General features: G+C 43.1%; 1 non-coding gene across 1 annotated transcript; it reads left to right on the top strand.

Annotated features, from left to right (window-relative positions):
• The first annotated feature begins 5768 nt into the window (after nt 1-5768).
• On the top strand, nt 5769-5841 carry TRNAE-UUC. The gene has a single exon. It is a non-coding gene; the product is annotated as a tRNA-Glu (tRNA).
• The last annotated feature ends 7224 nt before the right edge of the window (nt 5842-13065 follow it).

Here is a 13065-nt window from a genome sequence, read left to right on the forward strand (position 1 = left end):
ATCTTAGTTACCCGCCCAGGGATCAAACCTGGGCCACGGCAGTGAAAGTGCCAGGTCCTAACCACTGGACCACCAGGGAACTCCCAGTGTACAAGTTTTTATGTGAACATATGTTTTCATTTCCTTTGGGTATATACCTGGGAGTGGAACTGTGGGGTCATTTGGTAACTCAGTTTTAATACTTTGAGGAACTGCCAAACTGTTTCCCAAAGTGGCTGCACCGTTTTACATTCTCACCAGCAGCATCTAAGGGTTCTTGTTCTCCACATCCTTGCTGACACTTGTTATTATCTGTCCTTTTTACTGTCACCATTCTAGTGAGTGTGACGTGGTACCTTCGTTGTGATTTTGACTATTGCTGATCTTGCCCCGAACAGTTACTACTGTAATATTTGCCAACTTTTCTACTTCTATCATTTCTTCTACATTTATTAATTGGAATTGTACTGTGAGAGAGAACAGTGCCTTTCCCCCATATATTTATTCAGTGATTTATGTGTATCAGTATATGGGCTTGTGAATATTTACTTTGTTCTTTGCATCATAGTCCATTACTATCATTTATTCCGTTGCTCAGTGTTGCTCATTGTTCTTTTCTCAGGTTTGGCCAGTGGCAGCGCCTTCAGCTTGGTTCATGTGCCGTTTCAACATGTGCCCATTATTTCTGAGCCCTCCTTACTTTCTGGCCTTGTAAGAAGTTCCAGGCAACCTTTGTACTTACGTACTTCCCAGGCATCTTCCTGTACTTTCCCTGTCCTGGTGCTGACACCAACCATTTCTCCAAGGAACACTGGTCCTTTTATTATTTTATTAGAAACCAAGATCTCGGAACTATGTATAGCTCATTGCAACTAGCAGCCCCTTGACTTTAAATTCAGTCCTCCAGGGAATTCCCTGGCGGTCTAGTGGTTAGGACTCTGTGCTTTCATTGCTGATGGCCCGGGTTCAGTCCCTTGTCGGGGAACTAAGATCCCACAAGCCACACGGTGCTGCCAAATACATACATACATACATACATACATACATACATACATTCATTCATTCATTCATCCAGTGACTCCCAAATCAGTATTACCAGCCTTGACCTCATTCCAGAAATCCACGCTTCTGTTGTTTCTTGCCTGTAATTACCTCTTGGATATCTGAGGCCCCTTAAACAGAGCCCTTGGTATCCAGCACTAACCACCCCCTTCCCAGTTTTCCCACTTTAGCTGAGTACATTCTCAAAGCAAAAATCTGGGAGTTATCTTCTGCTCTCCCCACCCCTGCAATCCGTCAACAAGTCCTGTTGACTGTGCTTCCAAAAGACGTAACTGTCCTCTTATCTCCATCTCCGCCATGACCACCTAAGTTCAGGCCGCCGTGACTTCCCACCTGGACTAAATGCAAGTTCACTAACTAACTGTTGGCTTCCCACTCCCGTTCTTTTCCTTCTAAAATCCATTCTCTTATGTTGCCATGACCATGCTTAAGTTCTTTTGATGTCTAATCACACTTAAATAAAACCTAGACTCCTTGCCCTGCCTTATAAAGTCTACCTGAGCTGCTCCTTGCCTGCTTCCTGACCTTACCCTGTTCCTAGACCTATTGTGTACCTGCTTCAGAGCCTGTGCACTGACTATTTTCTGCTTGGAATGCTCTTCTCTCATATCTCAGTTTAAATGTCACCTCCCCAGAGAGGAACCTTTCTAGACCATCTAATCTAAAAAAAAAAAGCTCACAGAAACATCACCCCGAATTCTTAGCATCTCACCATCTGTGTTTCATCCCTTTCTTTCCTCATGTGTATTCTCATTTGTTGAGTGCCTCCCCTGTGCTTGCATATAAACTTTGTGAGAGTAGCGATTTTTCTTTCTTTAAAATTGACATATAACATTATATTAGTATCAGGTGCACGACATGATTCAATATCTGTATATATTGTGAAATGATCATTACAATAAGTCTAGTTAACATCCATCATATACATAGTTACGAAATTTTTTCTTGTGATGAGGGCTTTTAAGATCTATTCTCTTAGCAACTTTCAAATATGCAATACAGTATTATTAACTATTGTCACCATGCTGTGCATTACATCCCTATGACTTATTTATTTTACAACTTGAAGTTTGTACCTTTTGACCCCCTTCCCTCATTTCACCCACCCCCAACCCCCCACCCCTCAACTCTGGGAACTACCAACCTGTTCTGTGTCTATGAGCTTGGCGGTGGGGGGGTGTTTTTTAGTGAAATTGTATATTTGTCTTTCTCTGGCTTACTTTGCTTAGCATAATTCCCTCAAGTTCTATGCATGTTTGTCACAAATGGCAAGATTTCATTCTTTTTTATTGCTGAATAATGTTCCATTGTTTATATGTGTGTGTGTGTGTGTGTGTGTGTGTGTGTGTGTGTGTGTACGTACACACACCACATCTTCTTTATCCATCCATTGATGGACACTTGGGTTGTTTCCATATCTTGGCTATTGCAAGTAACAATGTAATGAACATGGGGGTACATATTCTTTTCCAGTTAGTGTTTTTGTTTTCTTCAGATAGATACCCAGAAGTTGAATTGATGGATTGTAGGTAGTTCTATTTTTAATTTTCTGAGGAACCTTCATACTGTTTTCCATAGTGGCTGCACCAGTTTATATTTTCACCAAGAGTGCACAAGGATTCCCTTTTCTCCACATCCTTGCCAACATTTATGTCTTGTGTTTTTGATATTCTAACAGGTGTGAAGTGATATCTTAACTGTGGTTTGATTTTCATTTCCCTAATTAGTGATTTTGAGCATCTTTCCGGGTACCTGTTGACCACCTGTATACCTTCTTTGGAAAAATGTCTATCCAGATCTTCTGCCCATTTTTAATCAGTTTTAAATAGTTGTTTTGCTGTTGAGTTTTACGAGTTCTTTATGTATTTTGGTTATTAATTCCTTATCAAATATGTGACTTGCAAATATTTTCTCCCATTCAGTAGGTTGCCTTTTCATTTTGTTGATGATTTCCTTTGCTGTGCAGAAGCTTTTTAGTTTGATGTAGTTCCACTTGTTCGTTTTGCTTTTGGAACCAGATCCAAAAAATCATCACCAAGACTGATGTCAGGGTGTCTTAATCACCACTGTATACTCAGAGCCTGGAACAATCAATACTTGGCACATAGTTGGTGCTCAATAAATTTTTTTTTTGGCCATGCTGTGCAGCATGCAGGATCTTAGTTCCCCGACCACGAACTCGTGCCCCCTGCAGTGGAAATGCGGAGTCTTAACCACTGGACTGCCAGGGAAGTCCCTCAGTAAATATTTTTTGAATGAATGAGCAGGCAAATAAACGAACTTAAGGTTACTTGCCTTAAAACTCTTTAGAAGTCAGTGCAGCTTATTGGACTGAGTGAGGAAGTAAAACTAAAGGGAAACCCAAATATTTTCTGCTGAGATAGCTCTGGCAGCTGAGACGCTGTGGGGGAGGGGCCTCAGCAAAATCAACTACAGAATGACAGGGACTCAGATAACTCAGGTATAGTGGTCATGGGCCTCAGAGTTGGGGTCTAAGCTTTTCTTCGAGTCATCTGGTCAACTGTCCTCCTTAGCCTGAGCTCAACAATGTCTCTCCTGCTGCACTTAGTGTTGTTTTTTTGTTTTGTTTTGTTTGTTTGTTTGGCTGCATTGGGTCTTAGTTGAGGCACACAGGATCTTCGTTTGAGGTATGAAGGATCTTTCATTGCAGCACATGGGCTCTTCATTGTGGTGTGCGGGCTTCTCTCTAGTTGTGGCCTGCAGGTTTTCTCTTCTCTAGCTGTGGCGCGCAGGCTCCAGGGCGCATGGACTCTGTAGTTGTGGAGCGCAGGTTCCAGGGCGTGTGGGCTCTGTAGTTGTGGCATGCAAGTGTTAGTTAAGACGCGCAAGCTCAGTAGTTGTGGCGCGCGGGCTTAGTTGCCCCGTGGCATGTGGGATCTTAGTTCCCTGAACAGGGATTGAGCCTGTGTCTTCTGCATTGGAAGGTGGATTCTTTACCACTGGACCACCAGGGAAGTCCCTGCACTTAGTTTTATCACAAGGGATTCCATACTGCTTGGTCATTCATTCATTCAGAAGCATGAGTGAATAAAGTGCTGAGCTGGGTGTTGTGAGAACTAAAGATAAGATAGCTATAGTGAGATCGATTTTTATCTTCCAAGAGGTAATATGTAAATAAGTGTCTACTACAAGTAGAAAAATAATAAGAACTGTAAGAGATAAAATCAAGTGCAGTGGGGATTCAAGCAAAGTGGGAATTTTCTGAAGTTGAGGAGCTCCCAAAAAGCTTTATGGAGGAGGTCGTGTTCCATTTGGACCTTGAACAATTCATATATAAAAAGTATTTAGTTAGTTTCACTCAGGCTGAAGGAGTTCAAGTTCCTGTGTACCTCCTGCTTCTGGGGCTGGAGATCAGCAATCACCTCTTTGAAGGAATTTCCTTCAGTGTGGTATGTAAAAAACATTTTTGACACACATTTCTATTAAAAAATGTCAAGGTAGCTGCTGAGTTTGAAAAATATACTGTATAATAATGCACTTGAGGGACTTCCCTGGGGGGTCCAGTGGGTAAGACTCTGTGCTCCCAATGCAGGGGGCCCGGGTTCGATCCCTAGTCGGGGAACTAGATCCTGCATGCATGCCACAACTAAGAGTCTGCGTGCTGCAACTAAGAAGTCTGCGTGCTGCAACTAAGAGCCTGCATGCCACAGCTAAAGCTCCCACATGCCGCAACGAAAATCCCACATGCTGAAACTAAGACCCAGAGCAGCCAAAATAAAAACTATATAAATAAATAAATACATTTTAAAAATAATGCACTTGGGCTTCCTTGGTGGCGCAGTGGTTGAGAGTCCGCCTGCCGATGCAGGGGACACGGGTTCGTGCCCCGGTCCGGGAAGATCCCACATGCCGCGGAGCGGCTGGGCCCGTGAGCCATGGCCGCTGAGCCTGCGCATCCGGAGCCTGTGCCCCGCAACGGGAGAGGCCACAATAGTGAGAGGCTCGCATACCGCAGAAATAATAATAATAATAATGCACTTGAAACAAAATAGGTGTTCATCTCAAGCAACAGGAAAGCTTTGGTCACCTCTTAGGTGTCAGTGGCAGCTGAAACATGACCAGGTTATAAGCCAGGTGCAGATGTAGCATCTTACATTGCAGTCAGGATTCTGCCACATTTTAGGATTCATGTTTTGGAAGTGAGAGTTACTGTTTATCAGAAATGACCTTCAAAGCCCAAATGAAGAAGCTCTGCCTGCCCAGCAGTCAGTGGGAAAGAATTGAGAGGCATGTCACCTGCCAGGGAGAGCCCTCCTCATGTGGCCAGGACTATGGAGCTCCCAAAGCCAAGGATTCTTCGAGTCGGGCAAGGAAGCCTGCTTTAGGGTGTCTCCTGGCTGGCTTCTTTGTGCCAGTGGAGCCACCTGTCTTTAGAGCTCCCTGCTGCACTCTCTCTGCTCGGCTTATATTTATGCTAAACCAAAATTTTCAGCTGGTTTTCACTTTGTGAAACAAATTCTGCAACAGAAAACGTGTGGTTCTGGAAGGTGTGAGAAACAGGGACAGCTGTATGTGTTGCTTCACTGGGTGCTCGTTTAGAGAAGGAAGACAGTGTCCTCTGGTTGTTCACCCAGCCCAATATGGTTTCTGGTCTTTATGCTGCATTCTGGTAAGGATTAACTTCTACCTGCTACCTCCAAGCGACAGTTCAAGTGCTGCTTATGTTGTATTTTAACTAAATATCTCAAGAACAAAATGGAGGGAATTCCCTGGTGGTCCAGTGGTTAGGACTCCGCACTTTCACTGCTGAGGGCCCAGGTTCAATCCCTGGGTGGGGAAACTAAGATCCCTCAAGCCGTGAGGTGAGGTGCGGCGTGGCCAAAGACAAACAAACAACAACAACAAAAATGGAAAATATAGATTCCGATACTCTAAGCAAACCTAGGCCTGGGGGAGTTGACAGATAAGCATTTAGGTGAGCAGACAGTTCATTGTCATCCCACCTCACCTTAGGTCAGTTCACATGTGCAGGGGTGCGTGGTGGGGTGGTATCCGTTTCTTTCCTCTTTGTGTGATATTTAAAAGGTGCTTACATTAAGGGGGCACCCAATCTGCATGTATCTTTACCCACTCATCGATATGAGTTCTTAAATTCCCCACTAGCAGGTTGGATTCCCATTCATCTTGTCGGTAGGATGGCTCTGTTAGGGTGCCTCTTCTCAAAAAAATAGAAACAACAAAAAAGGCAACGAATCCTGAGAAGCGGGTATGGGGTTATAGCAGACAAGGGTAAAATGCCTGTCACAAAAGATAACCTGTTTTGCTCATCAATAACTCATCTGTCCTTTGACTTCTCAAGGTCCTGGAGAAACAGGAGCTGGCTGTGAGCTAGTTGGGACCCCTACATGTGCTTCAAGCGGTGGGTAGTTTGGGATGGACGGCGAGGTAGCGGTCCCTTCTTGGTTAAGAAATAACTCCTGAGCCCTTGTACAGGGCAGTACAGAATAGGAAATTCTGGATTGCAAGATGAGAATGTCTGTGCACCAGCAGGCTTCTGCCTTCAGGGTCCAGTCTGAGGACCTGGGGATGGAGGGATCCTCAAAGCGCTTTGACCTCTTGCCAGGACAGAAATGGAAAAGTGGCCAGAAGTGTCAGGAATTGGTAGGTCTCGTTTTCCTCCCCCACTCCCTGCCTCCCACATAAAGCCCCAGAAGGAAAGAGCAGCTTAGCCCCCCTACCAGCAATACTGAACAGTCACCCCCACCCACCTCCAGATCACCCACCTTTAGCCTGTATGGGAACCCTGACCCTTGAGGAAAAAATGCTGACCTATGAACTCCCCCCATTCTCCTCAAATGCACCCAGAGCAGAGTTTTGACTGAACTCATCAGTCCTTTCTTTGGAACCTGTTCTTCCAGCTTCATCTTCCTTCCCTTGTTTCCTTTATTTCTAGAACTCTGAGAGCTGTACTGTTCATTGTTTCTACCCATCATTGTTAAGCGAGAGATACGGAAACATTCCCATGGTAACAGTTTCATCTCAAAATATCTGAATGCTATTAGCTGCTTTCCCACTCCAGGGGAAAGACTAGATGCTTTTTTTTCCTTCTTCATCTTCAGAGAACAGTTGACAGTTCCTGTCTACACTGCAGGGAGGCCTGCCCAGGTCAGGGGTAGAGACCGGAAAGCCCAGAAAGTCAGACTTGTTTCTTAGCTAACTTCACTTTCTGAACAAAGTAGAACCATTTCAAAAACTTAAAATTATATGGCTCTCACACTGACCCAGAGAATTGCTGGTGGAAGCACTGATGAAAATACCGACTTCCTTGGGGGAAATCATCACCTGAGAACACATGAGAGGGGCCGGCACAGACATGGTTCAAAGCCCCACACGCCGCACTGTTATACCGCAGAGCAGTGTGGTTTGAGCAAATTCAGATGTATGTGCTGATTGTCGTTGGAGACGCAGCGAGAGGCAGTGGGACGAGAGAGGGTTACGCTTTATATTCACGGCAGGCTTTATGGTGGACAGGGGATTTTCAGATTGAAATAGGATGATGCAAGAGACAGGACACATTTGTTTTAAACATGTATATTTGTTGTCTCCCTGTTTTGATGGGTCAGAAACTTAGGAGCAGTTTAGTTGGGTGGCTCTGGTTCAGAGTCTGTAATTAGTCGCCGTCGTCTGAAGGCTTGACTAGGGCTTGAGGATCCCTTTCCAAGATGGCTCGCTGTTGGCAGGGGGGCTGTTGGCAGGAGGCCTCAGTTCCTCACCACATGGGCCTCTTCCTGTAAGGTTACTTGAGTGACTTGGCAGCTCGCTTCACCACAGCGCAAGTGAGTGAAGAGCTGGAGAACAAGGAGAAGCTGCATTTTCTTTCATGACCTAGTCTCAGAGGACACACATTGCTTCTGCCATATTCTATCTATCAGAAGTGAGTCACTAATCCAGCCCACACTTAAGGGGAAGGGAATCAAGCTCTACTTCTTGAAGGTAGGACTATCAAAGACTTGTGAACATAATTTAAAACCATCACATCATAGTAGTTATGCAAAAGAAGGAGGCAGTGCTATATGTACTGATATGAGGCAATCTCCAAGATATATTCAGTGAAAACAGCAAGATGCAGAACAGTAAGTTTGGATACCATTTGTAGTTTAAAAAAGCAATGAGGGATACATATGCAAATATACACACATATGGTCTCATATACATAGATTATCTCTTAGAGGATATGCAATAAACTAGCCTCGAGGTAGGAGAGAGATTTGCTTCTGTACCTTTTGAATTTTATTTGTGCAACTATTACTCTTCAATAATAAAATAAAATTTAATTTAAGAATAGATTAAAATAACAGAAGTAAATAACATCATTGCAAGAATTCAGAGTAAAAGAATGACCAGTTTGGGTGGAATGAATTTTAAACAGCTACTGGGGTAGATGATTTCTGGGGATTGGTTTGCTTGCTTGCTTGCTAATTTTCTTTGAAGCTAGTTTGCTTTCTTTGAAGGCATGTGTTGAGACAGGAGGCTATAAGCAAGAAGTTCAAGGAAAATAGACTGAGCTCTCTGAAGGAAGGCACTTGGAAGAGAACTTCCTCAAGCTCCCACACCATATATACCTGTACCTGCATTTGTATGTATCTGTTGTCCTTTCTCTTCTGTTACTACAGATAAACTGTCCACAAGGCAGCCCCATTACTTCAGCGTTAGATTCCGTCCCCTCTCATCTGCATCTTCCAGCAATTCTCTCTCTCTCCACCCCCTGCATCATCAACTTTTTTTTTCCTTTCTGCTGGATGTTTTTTTTTTTTGGCCGCACTCCGCGGCTCTCGGGATCTTAGTTTCCTGACCAGGAACTGAACCCGGGTCCTTGGCAGTAAGAGCATGGAGTCCTAACCACTGGACTGCCAGGGAATTCCCCTTCCTGGATGTTCTTATACAAACATATTGTTATTTCTGCCTTCTGAAAAAATTATCTTGTCCTCATTCTTCTGTTCCCCTTTACAGTAGCATTGCTTGAAAGCTTCTCCAATGTCTTCTCCTATTCTGTCACTTAAAAACTTGAGATATAATTCACCCACCATAATACTCACCTGTTTAAAGTGTAGGATTCAGTGGTGTTTAATATATTCACAAAGTTGTATAACTATCACCGCTATCTAATTCAAGAACATTTCATCACCGCCCCCCATATCCATTAGCATATACATTAGCAGTCTAATACATATTAGACCGTCCCCCATATACATTAGCAGTCACTTCCCCTCCAGGCCCTGGCAAACATTAATCTACTTTCTGTCTATGAATCTGCCTATTCTGGATCTTTCACATAGATGGGATCATGCAGTATGTGGCCTTTTGTGTCTGGCTTCTTTCACTTAGCATGTTTTCAAGATTCATCCATGTTATTGCATGTATATCACTTCTTTTTTTCAAGATTCATCCATGTTATTGCATGTATATCACTTCTTTTTATGGCCAAAAAATATTCCATTGCATGCATATACTACATTTCATTTATCCGTTCATTAATTGATGGATTTTGGAGTTGTTTCCACCTTTTGGTTATTATGAATAATGTTGCTATGAACATTTGTATGCAAGTTTTTGGATGGACATGTTTTCAGTTTTCTTGTGTATATACCTAAGCGTGGAATTGCTGGATCATATGGTAACTTTTTTTTTTTTTTTATCATGGTGTTCTGAATTCACAGAACAATTTTTTAAAATTTATTTTTAATTTTATTTATTTTTGGCTACATTGGGTCTTCTTTGCTGTGTGCGGGCTTTCTCTAGTTGCAGTGAGCAGTGGCTACTCTTCGTTGGCAGCACACAGGCTTCTCATCGTGGTGGCTTCTCTTGTTGCGGAGCACAGACTCTAGGCGCATGGGCTTCAGTAGTTGTGGCACGCAGGCTCAGTAGTTGTGGCACAAGGGCTTAGTTGCTCTGCGACATGTGGGATCTTCCCGGACCAGGGATCGAACCCATGTCCCCTGCACTGGCAGGAGGACTTTTCGACCACCGCGCCACGAGGGAAGTCCACGGTAACTCATTTTTAACATGTTGAGTAACTGCCAGACCGTTTTCCAAAGTGGCTGCAACATTTTTACATTCCCATCATCCTTTCCTGACGTTACACTTGTTATTGTCCATCTTTTTATTATAGCCGTCCTGGTAAGTGTGAAGTGATACGTCATTGTGGTTTTGATTTGCATTCTCTAACTACTAGTGATATTGAGCATCTTTTCATGTGCTTATTGGTCATTAGTATGTCCTCTTTAGAGAAATGTCTCTGAGTTCTTTGCCTATTTAAAAATTGAGTTATTTATCTTTTTATTGTCAGGTTGTAAAAGTTTGTTATTTTCTCTCATTCTGTGAGTTGTCTTTTCATTTTCTTGATAGTGACCTTTGAAACACATAAGTTTTCATTTTAAAGAAGTCCAATTTATTTATTTATTGTGTTTTTTGTGCTTTCAGTAACATATTGAAGAAACTGTTGCCTAACCCAAGGTGACCGAAATTTATACCCATGTTTTCTTCTAAGAGTTTTAGCTGTTACATTTAGACCTTTGGTCCATTTTGAGCTAATTTTGTATATTATGTGAGCTAGTGAGCCAACTACTGTCTCTTGCATGTGGATATTCAGTTGTCCCAGCACCATTTGTTGAAAAAACTATTCTTTTCCTATTGAATAGTCTTCTCTAGGTCCATCCATATTGCTGCAAATGGCAATATGTCATTCTTTTTTATGGCTGAGTAATATTCCATTGTATGTGTGTGTATGTGTATATATATATACATACACACACACATATACACACACATACACACACACACACACACACACACACACACACACACACCACATCTTCTTAAGCCAGTCATCTGTTGATGGGCACTTAGGTTACTTCCATGTCTTGGTTCTTGTAAATAGTGCTGCTGTGAACGTTGAGGTGCATGTATCTTTTTGAATTAGAGTTTTCATCTTTTCTGGATATGTGCCCAGGGGTGGGATTGCTAGATCATATAGTAGCTCTCCTAGCCTGAATTCTTGCTTTGTTTTTCTCTATAGCTCTTACCACCATTTTATATACTGTACTTTTTTTTTTTTTTTTTTTTTTTTTTTGCGGTACGCGGGCCTCTCACTGCTGTGGCCTTTCCCATTGCGGAGCACAGGCTCCGGACGCGCAGGCTCAGTGGCCATGGCTCACGGGCCCAGCTGCTCAGCGGCACGTGGGATCCTCCCGGACCGGGGCACTAACCCGTGTCCCCTACATCGACAGGCGGACTCTCAACCACTGTGCCACCAGGGAAGCCCCCATACTGTACTTTTTTTATAATTAATTTTGTTAGTTGTTAGTCTCCCCAACACTGTAAGCTCTGTGAGGGCAGAATTTTTGTCTGTTTTATTCGCTGCTTTACTCTCAGCTCCAGCACAGTGCCTGGCACATAGCAAACACTCAGATACTTGTTTAGTGAATGCATAAAGAGAGCCTGCTGGGGGTGGATGGGAGAGTGTAATAAAAAGGAGGGAAAATTAACACATTTTATAGAGCTGTTTCCAAAGTCCTTTTCACATATCATTTGATTCTCAAAACCAAGAGGTATGGTATCATCATCCCCATTAAAAATATAACAGAAAAAATATATCTATAACAGAACTGTGGCTAAAGGAATTTGGGTAACCAGTCACAGACCCAGTTAAGTAGCAGGACTGGGACTTGAACAAATGCCCTCTGTCAGATGCCTTGATTGAGATTAGTACCCAGTTAGCAAAGGCCTTATGGGACAGACCTTAAGCTCCTTTCAGCTTTGATTTTGCGTATGACCATTTCCCAAAAGAAGGAGCGGAGCTTCTGACATGCACTTCGTACAAGCAGCACCACATTTCTGAGTTACAGCATCCTAAGAAAACTCCAGCATGACAGAGTGAGCACACCACCTGCAGATGCCCAGGAGAGCCTGCGACTTATTTTTAGCCAGAATAGGAAAAAAGCCGAATATCTTCTAGGAGAGTTGGCAACTGGCGGGCTGCTGATACAGCTGTGTTTATGTAAGCCAGCGACAGAGGAGAGTGTGAGGGTTAGAAAGGAGGCAGGAGCTGAATCCACCTCTACACTTGCTGATGCTCTGATGCCCAGTGCCTTTTTTGAGGGAAGTTAGGGGTCAAGAGTTATCACTGAGGAGAGAGGGTTGTGCAGATAATTTGGAGATTGCAGAGAGCATGGGAGCAACGGTCCCCCCGGCCCACATGTCAGAGCATTGTCGAAGTGGTCTCTTAGAAGATGTGTCCACTGGTTCTTGGCCTCTTCCCACCCTATTATCCAGGAGTAAATAAAAGAACAGAAGCTCATTCAAATGGTACAGCTGTAAAGCACGGCAGCTCATCTGATTCTGAGCGTGTTTCTGATGTTTCAGGGGAAAGCAATCCCTAACACCCCATCCTACAGAAGTTGCCCAACAGTGGGCTCCTGTTTCCTCATAGAGGGAGAGAATAAAGCTTTAAAGGAGTCTTCTACGGGCTCTCCTGAGGGTAATCACGGTGGAAACGTTTTCTAGTAGGGATTTTTCTTACAATTAATTATGAAAATGTTCAAATAAAAACAGAAATAAAGCAGACAGCGTAATGAACCCTCATGTACCCATCAGCCACCTTCAACAATTATCAGTGTGGCCAGTCTTATTTCTAAAGTTTTTGTGGTTTTTTTCCCATTTTGTTTAAATCAGGATCCAAGAAAAGATTCATCTCTTTCCCTCTTTCTTTGCAATTTATTGCTGAAGAAAGGAGGTCATTTGTCCTGTAGAGTTTTCCACAGTCTGAATTTTTCTGACTGCATCTCCGTGGTGGTTTTCAACATATTCCTCTGTAAATTTATTTGTTAACTACCAATTTGTTTCCTGTAAATTGGCGGTTAAATCTAGAGACTGGGTCAGACTCAGGTTCAGTTCTATGGCAAGAATATTTCACAGGTGGTGCTGTGTACTTCCCTCAGAGGCAGCGAATGACTGGTTTCTTTTTGTGATGTTGGCAGCCTAGAATCATTGCCTAGTCCCCATTCA

The sequence above is a fragment of the Monodon monoceros genome, unplaced genomic scaffold (genome assembly GCF_005190385.1).
Source record: "Monodon monoceros isolate NGI ecotype Baffin Bay Population unplaced genomic scaffold, NGI_Narwhal_1 Super_Scaffold_9, whole genome shotgun sequence".
NCBI classification, from domain to species: domain Eukaryota; kingdom Metazoa; phylum Chordata; class Mammalia; order Artiodactyla; family Monodontidae; genus Monodon; species Monodon monoceros.